The sequence below is a fragment of the Amblyomma mixtum genome, chromosome 4 (assembly GCF_055824585.1).
Source record: "Amblyomma mixtum isolate Tamu chromosome 4, ASM5582458v1, whole genome shotgun sequence".
Lineage (NCBI taxonomy): Eukaryota > Metazoa > Arthropoda > Arachnida > Ixodida > Ixodidae > Amblyomma > Amblyomma mixtum.
The window spans coordinates 61947603-61963275 of NC_143015.1; positions in this window are offsets into that span (position 1 = coordinate 61947603).

The window sequence follows — 15673 nt, forward strand, 5'->3', positions numbered from 1 at the left end:
AGGAGAATGGAACGCGACTCCTACTCTCGTTTCAGCCGTGGTGCGTACTTGGACTTACGAGAGATTTCTGCGTGCTTTAAGCATGACAGTAATATACGTTTCGTGCTCTGGAAGACGTAATAAAACTAAATTGCTCCGATTGATCCGATGCATTCCTTTAACTCGGTTTGATTCATGTGTTTAAATACGTATAGATTACACGGTACCGGTACCATGTACTTTCTACGGGGAAGAAACATCTGGTAGTCACCACTACAGGATAGTCTGCAGTGACGGCTGCCGGATTGCTGTGTGCGTCATACATCCGTTTGATGACGCCGCCCTATTTTTCTTACTATCGCTGGGATTTTCTGTAATATGTGCGAGTAGACACACACACAATCGTCGCCGGCTTTTCTCGTAGGGTTACCAGTAAAGCTTTCTCATTATAAATTGTGGATTATCTCGAACAGCATAGATTTTACTTCCGAACTCGGTTTTATATGAAAATATTCTTCTTCTTAGATACAACAGAAGATCACAACAACTTGATAGAACCTAAGATAGGACGGTTGTTCTCGGCTAGATATCGTCTTTTGCATCGCCAGTGACAAAGCAGAGCATATCATCTGAGATATTTAATTGCACTAGACCGCCTTCCCTCAAACGTTTCCGCCATGCCTTTGGTTCCTGTCCACCGCTCTTTGCGTCCGTAATTTATTCGGGGCTCTAATGGCATAGAAAGCTACGCAATACTCGTAATAACAAAAACTTGCTTCTGTCTTTGAGGTCGAATGTTAAAGGATCTGCTGCATTCGAATCTTCTCTGCAATCTCCGAATGATTTCTGAATTCTACCATTTCTGCTTCTAAAACTGCTTTCGGACTCACCAGAACCCAAATATGCAAGAAAGTTGAGAGCTCTGCCCAGAAATTTGGTTGTCCTACCGAACGGAGTGCATCATAGCAACTGCGGGAAGCCCTAATAGGTCTCCAAGATTGTAACTATCCTAAGTAGTCAATATATATCCTTCGACAAACTTCCCTTAAGCTCGGAAAACGCTTATAATAATAGATTTATGCTATGTATATTTAACAAAACCGGAACCGAAACACTCTCTGCGCTTTGATGAAATGTGCGACCGTGTTCAAATCTGTTGGGGGATTATGCAAAAAATTCCCATTTTATACTTCCCTTAGGGAAAGGAAAAATATTTATCAGCGGCCAGCGCAAACTTTCTGCATTGACTCTTCTTCTCAAAAAGGCAGCTTATCTTCAATCCTGCTGCTTTCACTTCCACACCAAAAGTTTTCAGCTTATCCTCGCCTTAATCAAACCACCTTTGCTTCCAAACATAGTTTATATAAAACTAGCTTATTCAGTACCCGTGGACCGCAGACAATATAGCTCACATACTTTGAAAGGTGTTTGTAGTAATTGAAATAAGTTTTGTTTCAGTTATTCAAGACAACTGCCTGATATATCCTAGGGTATGAAGGAAAGCAAGTGCTATTCCGCTAGCGACAATGTTAGGTAAATGGATCTCGATGTAACGCTACAAAACGTTTTTTTTTAATTTATCCTGCAGACATTTGTTGCTGTTAATAGGTCTCTACCATCAGTTTCTGCACTTGAAGGAAAAGAGATACAAAGATATGTAGACAATGTAGATAATGCGCGATTTTCAATGGCAAGCGAAAACACAAGATTGCTTTTCTGGAAGAAGCATCTCTTTCTCAGCCTGATCATATACTGCGTACTAAACTCTACCGAACCTTTAATAATGGATATCCAGAGGGCTCCTGCCCCTGGGAGCATCTTGCTTTGTGTCAGAACGTTCACTAATTTCACTTTATTCGGAAAAAAAAAGAGGATCAGAAAGCCTGATAGTGGCACTGGCGCGGTGCTATGTCAAGCAATATTAGTGCTGGCCTGAGTGAGCTCATAGCGTTAAGGCAACTAGCGCAACGAGAAGAAAATGGAAATTCAGAGAAAAAGGCCGATTACTGTCCCTCGTACTGGATAGTGCTGGATTTCCCTGTCTTCTTTTCGTGTCGTTCTTTTCTCTAGGACCATAGTTTTCTATAAAGTCTTCGCTGTGTGCCACGTCAACTGATTCATTTTGTGTTCATCCGAAAGCTATCTTTTGAAGGTAGCTCTAGTCTTCTCTGGAGAATTTTGTCTCTCTTCATCCCTCCTCCTTTTCCTCTCAAAAAATTTCTCTATCTCTCTTGTCTCTCATTAAAAAAGTGTTTTTCTTTCATTTCTTGCACCGATAGCCATTGACTCGGCTTAGTTGCGTTGCAAAATTGTTGCTGAAAGATGACAATGTATTTGATTTCTCTTCTCTATGCCGCAGCTTTCAAAATTGCCCCCTGTCCTTCTCCGGCCGTCTTCGAACCATTACAAACGAACGGAGATATGTGCAATGGGCATGATAGTGAAAACTGATAACATAAAAATGTTTACTCATTCCGAGGTATGCCCCGCCGCGGTGGCTCAGTGGTTATGGTGCTCGGCTGCTGACACGAAGGACGCCGGTTCGAACCCGGCCGCGGCGGTAGAATTTCGATAGAGGCGAAATTCTAGAGGCCCATGTACTGTGCGATGTCATTGCCCGTTAAAGAACCCCAGGTGGTTGAAATTTCCGGAGCCTTTCACTACGGCGTCCCTCATAGCCTGAATCGCTTTGGGACGTTAATAAACCAAATAAATCCAAATAAACCAATCATTCCAAGGTATGCTGAGTAATTTTCTTTCAGTCGAAGAATTTATTTTAAGTAGTAAAAGAGCTTTAATCGGCCATAATTTATAGGCCGAGCATGTCGACCTCCTGGGCGACCAGAAGTCGCTATTCTTCTTCCCCTTGAGCGCCAAGCCAGTCGAGCGAGGTGGTGATAGATTTTAAAAAGTTCAAAATATACGTCGGTACTGACTCCTCAGGTCGAGTGCATAGCAAGGTGGATGTTATGCACGGTATGAGCACAAAAAACTGAAAATTATTGAACACAAAGGAAGTAATGAACTTTTTATTTCTGGTATTAGGGGAACGGCATATTGCGAAATTCAAGGCCACCAATGACGCATATTATTCCACCTTTTCAATTTTCTTGGTTTTCATTGTGGTTCGATACATCAACCATCAAAATTCATTTTTGAAAGCTCGCTGATTTAGGTTTTCTGCGTTGCATCCTTAAAATTAATTTCTGCGTGGTATCGTAGGGTAAGCAGTGTTAGCTGGATCTACGGCAATAATTGAAAAACCAGCGTCTGTGTTAACTCCAATAAAAATGCAAGCGGCGCCGTTTCGACCTAATTACCTTCAAACTTTTCTGCACATTTTCAAATTTTCGAATTTTTGACCTCACAGAAAAAAACTAATTATGCCGGATTGTGAAGCAGTACAGTTAGACTGAGCTATTTATCGAGCTATTTGTGTTTCTTATGAAGGCGAAACACAATTCATTCTCTGTGATATTGCATTACAGAGGAGTAAGCGTCCCTGAGAGAGTTGTAATAAGCCTGTACTGAATTTCCAACTTTTCCGTACTGAGGAAGTTTGCGCTCTCAACGCTCCCTTTTATACAGCATGATCAAAATTAGGCTTTCAATGTATCTCAAAAGTAATGAATGGGCTGAAAGACGAAAGCTGTATTCCCAAGTGAGTTACCTGACCCTGTGGGCACAACGTTTGGAAAATTGTCGTTATCAATTTCTTATTTGCCTGAAATGAATTAACAAACATTTTAATCACTTCAGTTCGCCTGCGTGTCTAAAACGAAATTTAGAGATAGTATACGTCTTAGCCTACTATGTCTGCTGGACAGTCGTGCACACTTCTCCCAGTTCTTACATATCTGCCGCTAAATTTGCAGCTCCCTCTGCGTAATCGGGCATGTAAACCAGTGAAAAACGCCGCCAGAATACTAATTGACGCCACTCAGCTACTGCGTGCACAGTTTCGTAGGCTTCGGTTGCCGATAATGAAACATTATCAATTATCATGGAATATTCTTGATGTACCCCTTTCGCCTACGAAGCGTCAAGTGCCGCAGATGCGTCGTACCGGGAAGGAGTATTGCGTTTTTTATTGTCGCCACGTAGTACAAAACGCATGGTCCAGGCCCGCCTTGTTTGATTAATGGAGGAGAACGCGATCTTCCACCGTCAGCAAACACAATTCCGCAATGGGCTAAGCACTCTGGACATGCTCTTCAGGCTGTGGCATCAGGTCCTTGACGTGCACTCGTCGGTTAAACCGAAAACTGTGGCTGGCGTGGAAGTTTGCAAATCATACTACTCTGTCCCGCATACAGGGACCATCGAGAGCGCTAGGCTATCTGGTGTGCCTGACGCCTACCCACGTTTCTTAAAACCTTCCTTCCTTCCTTAAACCTTCCTTTGGGCAGTACCAAAACCATCTATACGGACAACAATCCCAGGGATAATAAAGAAGACGCACATTCCAACAGTCGGACTGAAACAGCTGGCGCTGTCATACATTACATCTATGTATACTGACACCCAGCATGTTTTCGTGGACGGATCCGTGACGACCACTTCTTCAGGTGCAGCGGTGATAGTGCCAGAAAATGCCTCATGTCACCGTTTCAGTTTCATGCAAAAAACGTCCTCTACGGCAACCGAATTGGCAGCCATACGTGAAGCCGTCCTTTATATTGGTCACCAGCCAGCGCAGCAATGGACTATATTCTGCGACTCGAGATCGGCATTGCAGGTCGTACAAACTTATCTAAAACCAAGGGCATGCGAGCAGCTGGTTCAACAGACTGTGCTTTTGTTAGCCGAAGCTTTCCACCGCGGCCATATCATAAAGTTTCAATGGATACCGAGCCATTGCGGCATAGCGGGAAACGAGCGTGCTGACGCCGAGGCTCGGATGGCAAATAGTGATCGTGCTTTCATTCAGATAGCCTTTTCTAGATCAGACATTGGAGCCTTGTTGGCGCATTTAATGCAAGCGGCAATGCAGTCGCACTGGCATGATTCGAGTCATCAACAGGACCGCGTCTGTAAGCTGGACGCTGGCTCACGATTACATTTTCCATCTATGGTGGTGCGACGTCACGGGACTTTACTCCACCGGCTACGGCTTGGCGTTGCCTACACCAAACACTATCTTCACAAGATCGGCATCGAAAGTAACCCAAATTGCGCACAGTGCCACACTCCAGAGACTACTGGACACCTTCTTTGCGAGTGCCCAAACAATACTGCTGCAAGAAGAACATTGGAGGCGACCGTGAAACAACTGGACTCTCGCCCTCTCTCCGAGGAAACTCTTCTGGGCGCCAGGACGAGACGTTCTGATTGGTGGCGTGTGATAAAGACCCTGCTCAACTTTTTGTGTGAAACAGGCCTGGATACTCCTCTGTGACTGCCTGTGCACAACCTACATGGTTAATGACATGTGCCGGTGTTTTTGTTGCAGACACCAGTTTTATGTGCGTCTACTAACTGCGATGCGAGTGCCAGCCAGTGTGGTGTGTGTGTGTGTGTGTATGTGTAGACATCACCCGTGAAACTCATTGTATTATGCCATCATCAGCCTTCATTCGCACTTTCCTTTCCCTCCTCTTCCCTTTCCCCTGTGTGGAGTAGCAGGCCAGGGCCATGTTACCACCGGCCGACCTCTCCACCTTTCCCTCATTAAAATTCCTTTCCCTCTCTCTTCCTTCAGTTTCATTAATTAACAGAACTATACTAGGCGACCACCACGGCCTTCCCCACCCTAACAATGTCGGCTTACCGCAGGGTGCGATTCGGTCGCCCACCTTATTATACGCTGTTGTGCCTAGAATTTCACCGCTTTTGGATGCCGTTTCATTCTTCCATTATGCCTTGTCCGTAAACGACATATCCATGTGGGCAAATACATCTTCAGCGGCTGAAGAAGAACATTATCTCGAACTGGGTAGAGATACTATCAAGTATTTTTTAAACATGGTTGGCATTTCGGCATCGCCGGACATAGCCGGCACAAACTAGCTCGTAGACTAATCAAGCTCGTAGGCTAATCAAGCTAGCTAGCTTAACTTTTGTGGGATGCGTGTTCGCGGGTTCGCGGGTTCGCAGTCTGACAGCTGGTAATCTTCATGTGAATTCAGCCCGTATATGCTTTCATGCTTATAAGCTTAACATTGACCTGCTTTGCCTCACGTACTGCAATGTTTATCTTTTTTTTTTCGCGAACACACATCCCATACACTTCTGTCTGGGACTGTACTATTTGTTATGTGGGTCGCTTAGTGCCATAATACATCAGGCTTTGGGGCTCCTATGCGTTGAATTTTCTGAGCTCGTTAAGTTAACGGAATACTGCCTTGCACTTCATAACAGCAAAGTGAACAAAACTATCCTTTGTATTATAGAAGGTCCATATAAGTTTATGGCCAAGCACTACATGAGGGTGGACTAGTCCTGCTCTGGTTAGGGAGCGCCTTGTCAGTTCTGGTCACCGAGATCAAGCCGTACCCCAGGCATGGTTATAGAATTCGTCGACACGCAATTTCTTTTATTCTAGGTGGAAAAATGCTGGGCAGCGGGATTCGAACCTCGGTCCTTTTGGACGCCAGACAAATGCTCTACCTCTACGCCACCACTGCGCGGCCATTTTTTTTATAGAGGTGGGTGATGGCTTTGCATAAGCTGCAGGAACCAGAAACCAAACTTAGTGAAAAATACGCAGTGCTAAGAGCAGTCACCCGACTTACTTTAATAGAGACGTTTCTTCGAAAAAGTTTGATGTTTACAGAAATTACCCAACGCGCAGAAGATTTGCAATAAAAAGCTATTACTCATTATCATCAAGCTAAGTGCAGAAATATCAATGCCAAGGAAAGCTACACAGCTTTCACAGAAACTTTGTAGTTAAAGAAAAATTCGTTGTGATGCGGACGAATTTGCATACTTGCATTACAGGCTTAGAGGTGAGTTTTGCATGGTGCATAGAACAATGTTATTGCACAACAGAGCCCGTACTGTGTTGCGATTATAAGTGTACAAGGGAACAACACTGGCCATTAGTTCAAAATTCACTATTTTTTAGACTTCATATTGGCGCAGTAAACTAACCATACTTCAAAGGGAAGTCCGATGTCCCACGAAACGCGTTACGCAGTAAGCTAGTAGTATAACGAAGGAAAGAAACTGAAAGTGCGCTGTCTTACAGACAGCGAACGCCTGCTTCTGTTTTAACCATCTTGTAACGTTATAGTTACAGCAACGCTAATATCTCTTTTGTGATATTAGTCCAATAAATTTCGAGAAAGGAGTCAAAAGTCTAACAGGAGGCAAAGGAGGCTCAAAACTGACGTAAGCGACAATAAATTGCGGCTTTTCCCTCATTTCAAATGCATCTGGGAAGCGAATGCGATACCAAAAGCGCTATATCTTAGAAATCTGAGTCACAGTCATCCTTACGCTGCACATACAAAAATAGAAAGGACGGGCGCACTGATGCCCATGGACAACAAAGCTACTGAAAAACACGAGTAGCGTCACAGGAAAATTATATATAACGTACCTATATACAGGGGATTGTTTTCAAACGTACAGATCTTCATTTTAAAACCTGTGAGAAATACGCATGTGCGGTATAATCAGCAGGATCATGAAGCATAGCGGATGCAATGTATTTGATATGAGCCAATAATTAGAGATTTATTTAGCGAAAATTGAATGTTCAATTTTTATTTTTTATTTTCCAAGGGAAGCTTATGTCCTTCTAAATCAAAGCTGGTCCTTGTTTTTTAAATTTCCTTGATTAACAATATCGTCGGAAATATTGAATATCGAAAATACGTTGGTGTGTTTCATGACGTAGAAGTAAGTTCACTTTATTTCGGGGAAGATACCATTTGCAGCGACTTAGTGTGCTTTCACATGTGTCGTTTTGATGTCAAAGATTTCGAGTCACATTACCGATTGACAAAAATTTGAAGAATGTGTGCTCCTCTTCGATGTTCGTGGCCTTCATTTTCGCAGCTTAGCGAGCCCTTAATTGTGACTCTCCGGAAAAGGCGTGGCAAGTGCCAAAACAAGGTTACTAAGGTCAGAGTAAAAGCCTGCTCCAGGATAGTATTAAACAGGGTTTCAGCCAGCGTCTGCGCTTCGGCGGACGTGTTGCGACGAGCGCCTCTTCTTTCACTCTTTCCTCTTATCTTTAACTCCCCTCTATCTGCACGTGGCAACGGTGGTGGTTCGGCTCGAGCCAGTCGGCAGGCCCGTGCACTTTCATTTTTATCCTTCTCTTAGTCGCAAGAACAAGAACATTCATTCACACTTTCCTCTTATCTTTCAACTCTCTTCTATCTGCACCTGGCAGCGGTGATGGCTCGGCTCGAGCCAGTCGGCAGGCCCGTGCACTTTTCTTTTCATCCTTCTCTCACTCGCAAAAAGAACACAACATAAAAAAGACTCAAAACAATCACATAATAAGACAAAGCGGAAACTTTTACAGAGAAAAGCAAATCGGAAAATAAAAGATGGACACAGTATCTCAAGGGAAAAACCAAAGGCGTCCAAACAAGCACAAAGACCCTCGCGCGAGTGCTTATTCATGAGACCACTGTTTTATTCTCGGAAGAGGATAAAAGTGCCCCAAAAGAAAAAAATGACAAAATATGAAGAACGAAATTAAGAAAAAATGAGTGTGAGCAAGACGAGAATGGCTTGAGAAATTAGCTGGGCAGATGAAAGCTGGGCCAGTGGGTAGCAACCAGAACCGGGATGTTGGCAAATAAGTGCCCAGGAAATAAAGACGGGAACACAAGGATGAAAAGCCAGTTAGTGCGAATGGCAATGAACTCCCTCTAGGTGGTAAAAAGGATAGTCCCGAGAAAAAAAATGAAGAGCAGGAAACGGAAAGAAAAACAACTCAAGATCAGTGCAACAAGGAACGACAACATTAGAAACTCGAAAAACAATAGAGCCTTTCTGACAATAGACCGTCCTCCCAGAAAGAAAGAGGATATGAACCCTTAGGAACAATGAACAAGAAGAAAAAAAGAACGAGAAGCTAAAACAGGCGAAAAAGGGGACGTAGAAGCAAAAAATTAAAGGAAGGAAGAAAAAGAAAAATAAGAAAGCAAAACGTAAAAACCAAAAACACAACGAGTGAAACTGAAGCGTGTGAGATTCGCAGGGGCAGCGGCAAAAGCATCCACCGCACATGGCCAGGCAGGGGGGGGGGGGGGGGGGGGGGGGGGGGGGCGGGGGGCTTTCGAGACACCATACGGCCGCGGCGAACCATAGAAGGCCGAAAATCACGCCAGCTGGCGGAGCCCATAATTCGGGACAGCGGCGCTGGCGATAACAGCAACCCTAGCAAAGAAGGCACGGCACCGGCGGCTATCGAACGAACGGCACCAGGAAACGTTTGGCTTCCGAGCACCGTCGCCACGGAGCAAACGGGCGACCGCATCTCGCGGCAATGCGAAAGGAGACAGACAGTGGAGGACGTCTCCGCAGGGGTCCCTATAGGGACAGGCCGCCGAAGGCACCAATTTGAATCCGAATATAATCTTCCCGTTAAAAAATCACAACTGAAAAGTTTTTTTTTTCATTCAGTGTCTAACTATGTAGCTCTTCCTCGCACATAATGTACGCCTTGCTATACAATCTTCCTGAACAGACCAGACCTAGATGTCTCTCACAGTTTTTTTCATTCATTCATTCATTCATTCATTCATTCATTCATTCATTCATTCATTCATTCATTCATTCATTCATTCATTCATTCATTCATTCAGAATTTATTTCAGACAATGAAGAGGTTGTCCATGGTGACGTGGCAAAAGGCATACATTGCCTGACGAGGCCACGCCACCCGGATGACAGGCAGAAATGTGTAATAAAAATCCCGATCTGTAATAACGCTGTTGCCTTGCCCGCACATATTGAATAAGGTGATAATATTTATATTTTTCTGCTCCATCAACATATTATTTGCCTCCACACGTGAGGGTACAGTGCTTTTGTGGTTTCGTCCCATACAGTGAGTTGTTGCATTCGCGTCCATGAGCAGTGCGGCTTTGCAGATCTTGTGAAATGTGTTCTGTCACCTTACGACGTTTAGCGCGAAACAGTTCCCTTCAGAATTTCTGAAGGTGATGATGCATAAGAGGAAGGGCAGCGGTAAAAGACCTTACACGAAGCAATACGCCAGAGTTATTTAATTAAGGGCCAGTAGAGAGACCCCTAAACGGAGGACAAGGACCACAAGGTTTGAAAGTAAGTGTACACAAGTGAGCCTGTAGCACGTAATCAAAGCGTACAGAGAGAGGATTCTGCTAAATGTCGACTGTGTTTCGAAATACTTCCTGCAAAATAAATCGCATTATTTGATTCTTCCATCGGCGACATGTCTCTAGATGTTTTTCACCAGACCTCTACAGGTCTTATCTTTTTCGGCAGTATTGATCAGACAAAACAATAGAGTGGAGCTGGTGAACTATTGTTTTCTTCCAGTTCTATTTCTTCTTATCATTATGCTCAAGGTGAATCTTCTAAAAAGACCTTTATCGTTGAACAGCAAGCCATAAACACAGCAGAAGGAAAGAGCCGGAGCAATGTGTCCTATGTACTTGTCGCTTTGCTTTCCTCAGTGCGGAGTGTCCTGCGCGCGTTTAACTTTTAGTGCCTTTTTTAACTATGGTGCCTAAAGTTGCGGCTTCCCCAACTCAAGCGCGCGAAGACTCTCCAATTCCCGAACTCCATATTGCGCCTCCTCTGAACACACAGTTTCAGTTCCCAGTTTCCTTTGCCGCTCGGCTCTAATAGCTTCTCATTTAAATTGTCGTCTCGGGAAAGCTTGCACCATGCCGGGGGTGCCGTAGTGCGGTGCGTCTCTCCCCGAGTGTTTTGAGCAGGCGGAGGCAATTGACTGCACTCTTTCCTTCGTGCATAAAAAATTTAATGAGAGAGTGCTGGGGCTTTCGCACACGTTAAATTACCCGACAACGTGCACCACGTGGAGGATAGGATGAGAGACCCATAATTACACGTGGTAATTCAGGCTCCAATTTAGGGAAGTGCACGCTAGAAATGGGGAGGGTATAGTAGTTCATCGCTCCTGTGAACGAGGAATTTCAAAGGAGGCGTATTCAACCAGGAAGCGTCATTTACCTTTCAACTGAACGAGCTCTATTGTAGGCTGCGCGTTTTTCTGTTGTAAGAGAATTTCTCACATTGTCCTGCCGGCAAGATAATTTTTCGTGTGCGCGAAATAGAAAAAAAGAAAAAAAACATTTTACAGCACTTTAACCAGCAAAGCATTTGAGCAGCGAAAAAAATTACCTTCTTCAAGTTCCAATAAATTGGTTACTCACATACAGCAGCGTGTTGTTTAATTTTTTAATCATGCCATCAGTGTTAGCATTGGGCAGTAGTGACAACCAGGTGACCTTTGCGGTTCTAAGAATGAAACCAGGTGAAAAGGATTTTATATAGGTGACGTGAAATGAGCAAATTATTTTTGAGTTATGGTTTGCTAATATACACTCTCCTACTTCATATCTGTTTCGCAGCACAGTCTGCGCTTCTTTAATTACACGAGTAAAGTTAAAATAAATGCTTTCTGTTCTTGTTCGACTGCTATGCTGTTGTTTTCTATCATTAATAGCAACAAAGAATGCTTATGCTCATCTCGTTAACTTTCGCTCCTACGTGTAATAAAAGATTGCTTTCAAGATCCAACTTCAAATCTGTTCATTCTCTGAAACCAGCTCTGAAATATGAATGTGAAGAAAAGGCGAATACAAAGTACTATTTTGAAATTAGAAAAAATTTAAGCTCGATTAGTAACATACGGGGTGGAAAAGTGCATCATGATCCCCTTGCCATCGTAAATATATACCAGCGAGAGCAGGAATATTTAGCCACCGTTGCCTTTCGCAGCTCTTTTTCATACAGGACGATAAAAGAAAGAAAGATATTTCATGGAACACATTAGGAATTCTTTAAATGAATTTTAAGGGTTGTTACTCAGAAAACGTATGAAATTCGTTAACGCACAAAACTTCGAGAGAAGTAGCGTGGGAAACTCGCAGCTGCATCCGCGGAGAAGTTTAGTGGGCAGGAAAATTTGATTCGTCTGGCTGGTAGCTGCAGAAACAAACTATTTGTACTGGTAGGTTTTGCGTTTTCTGAAGTTATTTTTTCGCGTTTTAGCCTTACTCTGAAGCCTTATAAAACAGTAGATACGTCTCATTCCTGCTAGTCCTCCACCAATCAATTAGGCCGATACCGTCCGACTTCAATTCGCTATGTATTGAGAAGTCAGGAGAGTATAAATCGATATTTTGTTCGGTAACTTATCAAATCCCTGAACTATTTCTTAAAATTACGCAGTGATTGAGATCCTTTTCCTGCCTTCCGTTCAGCCAGAATAGCTCAATTATCGAAATAGATTGGCGTTCAAAAATCTCCTACTTCTTTGGAGTTTTTCCTCGTTCGCATTAATCTAACGAAAGCAACAATGTAAAATAGAAAGTACGATTGTTTGGGGGGTGAGGACGTTCGTGCTGAAAACCTATGGTGTATCAACGACCTGCTATTCTTCGATGTGGTTGCATAATACTCTATTTGAAGAGATGTTGAAGATATTACAAAAGGCTCGATGGAGGCCAAAGCACGATCAATGGATCGTAAAATATGCAGTAGCACCAGATACATGGCTGATGGAATATGAACAGATCTTCTGTGCAGTTTGTTTGAGGACTACAGATAATGTAAAGATGAGTTTTGCGTTGTAAATCTAGAGTATCTTAGAGTCATTTAAGTTACATCAGACCCTGTTACAGGAAACAAAAAAAAAATATATGACTGTTATATTCCGATCTTTCCCTACCAAAAAATGTAAACGTGCAGAATTAGAATTTTACACATTTCTGGAATGGTTTTCTACTTCTGAAAGGTTTGATTGTGAAGGCAGCACAAAACAAATAATGCTGCGGCGAAAAACTGCTGATCATTAATTGATGGTTACTGAAAAACACTTCCTTTCAAACCGAAACACAAAATATGGAATAAATTTAAACGAACAAACGTAAGCTTTTCGCAGTAGTTGCAGAGAAAACGACTCTTAACTATGCTTCATACGCATGCGAATTTTAGGGCCAACTCTAAACCCTTTGGTCAGTTGTTCGGTTTTACCTAAATATCAATTCTGGACAAAACAATTTCTGAACGGGAAAGTGTTTATGACCGCAAGTTTTTGATATATTGCATGATTTCACTCTAACAATCGATACACTCGGAGGTCTCCAGTCGACAGGCTAGATTTTTTTTGCTGTTGACGTTCTTGCTATCGTCAAAAGCATTCCACATTGGTTTGCTGTGCCAATCTTAACTGCTTGATGCCAGCGATGCAATACCTACAAAACGAATATTTGGTTACTTATCGGAAGAATGGAATGTTTCTGAACGTGTAACTGAGAGTTTTTAAATATTCAAAATTTGTGCCCAGAAATGTTGGACATGAACAAAATAATGCGAAAGTACTTTTCTTCATTAAGAAATGGCAGGAGTACAGCTCCGACCCGGCCTCGCAAATGAAGCTAGTCCAGTGGGCGAAGAAGATCGCCGCCAGACACGGGCTGCCGGCTACCACCCACGACAAGGCGCCAGCCGACCTATGAAATTGCGAACAATAAGTGCTCCGCCAATCATAAAGTAATTCAAGTGAGATTTTTCGAATTTTTTTACCAGCACCACGTGCGCAATCTCACATACTCCAAATGGGCACTACAGTAGTCTATTGGGTTTAGCGTCCCAAAGCGACTCAGACTATGCGGGACGCCGTAGTGAAAGGCTCCGAAAATTTCGCCCACCCGGGGTTCTTCAACGTGCACTGATGTCGCACAGTACATGGACGTCTAGAATTTCGCCTCCATCGAAATTCGGCTGCCGCAGCCGGGATCAAAAACTCGCGTCTTTCGGGTCAGTATCCAAGCGCCGTAACCACTGAGCCACCGCTTCGGGAGGGCACTACAGTGAGGCTGCAGAGGCCAGCTATCAGATGAGGAACAGACGGATAAAATTACAATCTTACTTGAATACTCGAAGAGTGACGTTTTAAGTTAAGTTTCAGCGGTGGGTAGAAATAATATCATCTTCCGCATTCGGTGCCAGAGAAAGTCTTCATGTTCTCTTCAAAAATGGCATCCGCCTCGCGTCAGCGCAAATCTGAGCCGCCTGAGGTGTAGTCCTCTTTGCTGGCGGAATTTGGGGAACAAAGTAACATCGAATTTCCCTAGTTGTTGCACCTTTTCACTCTGTGCAGCTGCGACGCTCTCAAGGCACAGCAGAAGCCGGTACTCTGCCTTTCCTAGAAGCGTATCGACCTGCAGGCACTTGCTCCTAGGTCGTCCTCACTGACACGCTGCTGAGAACAGACACAATTGCCGGTCACCAAATGGCGAAACGGCAGCGAGGCGGAAGTGGCAGCCCAAGGCAAAGCAAATCCGTTCGCTGCTTTTTAATCTTCGCCAATCACAGAAGGAGGAGCCCTAAGGGAGAAGAACGGAGCGCCGCAAGCTGTAGGAAGCTACTTCACGAAAAAAAGAGCATAATTCAAAGAAACCGCAACACTGGCAATGTCAGTACATCGGCGCTACCCCTCTGGCACTTGGAAAATACGCCAGATTGGTACGTAATCGATTCCTGCACTTGTCTTGTTTGCTGTCCCGGAAAGGGTCTTTCTTTACTTGTTTCTTTATTGTGTCTGAAGCTGTCACCAGCTTGTTGTCCTTTTTTTTTGCCAGTGTTTTCACCTCCTGCTGCATCAAAGTGGAGTTGAGCTTTTTATCTTGTCGTTTTTCCATTTGCTGCCAGCTGCCTGGCTCAATATAATATGGCCGCGGGCCATTCAGAGAGCATTGCATGGAGCAGTGAAAGAGATTCCCCACATTCGGTGGCGTGTTGAACTCGTCCGGGCAGCATCATTGGCAACGCTTCTGTCCGTTCCAGCAAACCGCAAGGCAAGACACATTTCTCCTATTTCCTTCAACTTTTGCTTCTATGAGCGAAAGATTTGCATTTTGAAAGAAGTAAGATGAAAGCTAAATGTGTGCACTTTGGTCTAGTCGACTTTAATTTTACTATTTGAACTTAACTGCTGTGTGAAGTTTCCGTAGGATGTGTTCGGAGAAAAAAAAAGCCTTCTCGAAGGAAGAAAATAATACATCATGGGAATGTAATCGGCCTAGATTAAAAGGCAAAGAACCTAAATGTCTCCAGAGAGCAGCTCATTGAGGTGGTATCAGCAAGAAAACTATTTCCTGAGACCGGAAAACAAAGTTACAACTCATCGAAAAGTTCGGTGGTAAAAAAGAGCAATCTTTTCTTTTTTAGTGCCTATGGCTGCAGTTAGATACGAAGCTAAGCGCGAAATAAAAACAAAATGGCAAGAATTTTGTTCACGAAATCCGGTATACAGGCATACGCTTGCTCAGTACTAATATGGGAACCATGTATGCTGTCTCAAAAATCGAGCTCTGTCGAAATTCGTTGCATTAGCAAGAAAATAGATTAATTTTAGCGTAGTGCAACGTACGCGGAGACCACTGATCTGCCATCGACCAAACAAGCAGGCAGAGGAAGGACTCTTGCTCTGCGATAGCTGTCCTCGTCGGCAGGGAAAATAGTCTGCACAGCTTTCACAGAAAATTCG